Here is an 808-nt window from a genome sequence, read left to right as displayed (position 1 = left end):
ATGTATAGATTTATCTTCTTCCGAAACAATGAATGAAATGGACCTATAATATGGAATAATAATAACAATGACAGTGTTCCGGAAGAAAGAGGTGTGTATTTCTCTATCTAACGAGCTGGGCTCAACCCTGTTAATTGGTGAGAGTCTGCTTCCATAATCTGAAGTAGATATAGTAAGTAATAACAATACTTAGGCTCCGGGTCCTATGTTTTGAGTTGGGATATAAATACCTGCAGTACCAAGTATTCTCTGGTGGTCTCCCAACCAGGTACTGACCTGGCCCACAGTGCTTGGCTTCCAAGATCAGACGAGGTTGGGCATACTTAGTGTGGTTTGACCGCAGGTGAATATATCCTGTTTTATGATGCCCGGAACCAAGTACTGTGTACTGAAAAATCCCAAGTCTTAGGTGGAATACTTAGGAGCTCTTTAAGTCCAGACACTAATAGCACCAAAATATGTATTGATGATAATGAAGGTATCAAATTTAAAGATGAGTCCTGGACCAGAGTTCGGCATACTAACAAGCCTGATGCTGTCCAATTGTTGCCGTGTTTCACAAGTATTTCAGGTCAAAATAATGTTAATAATGAAAAGTCACATAAGTATCTGAGAAATTTAGTGCAACAAAAACAAATTATTTTTTAGCAGTTATTGCGGAGATATTAAATCCGATGGGGCATCAGACATAAAGACAATATCCTACTGTTAGGTGGAGGGGTGAAATAGCCCCCTTGGTCAGTGGAGACCGCCGCTCAAGGTCCGTGATGGAGGGTGAGTGCAGCAGAGAGACGCCGGTGTCCGCGGT

At 41.6% G+C, this 808-nt stretch overlaps 1 pseudogene; it reads right to left on the bottom strand.

Moving 5' to 3' along the window:
* Window positions 1–227: 227 nt before the first annotated feature.
* Window positions 228–345, bottom strand: LOC134946370 (5S ribosomal RNA; annotated as a pseudogene).
* Between the last annotated feature and the right edge of the window lie 463 nt (window positions 346–808).

Source organism: Pseudophryne corroboree, chromosome 7 (genome assembly GCF_028390025.1).
Source record: "Pseudophryne corroboree isolate aPseCor3 chromosome 7, aPseCor3.hap2, whole genome shotgun sequence".
Taxonomy (NCBI): Eukaryota; Metazoa; Chordata; class Amphibia; order Anura; family Myobatrachidae; genus Pseudophryne; species Pseudophryne corroboree.
The sequence above is the reverse complement of the archived record's forward strand: the minus strand, read 5'-3'. Positions and strand labels throughout refer to the sequence as shown.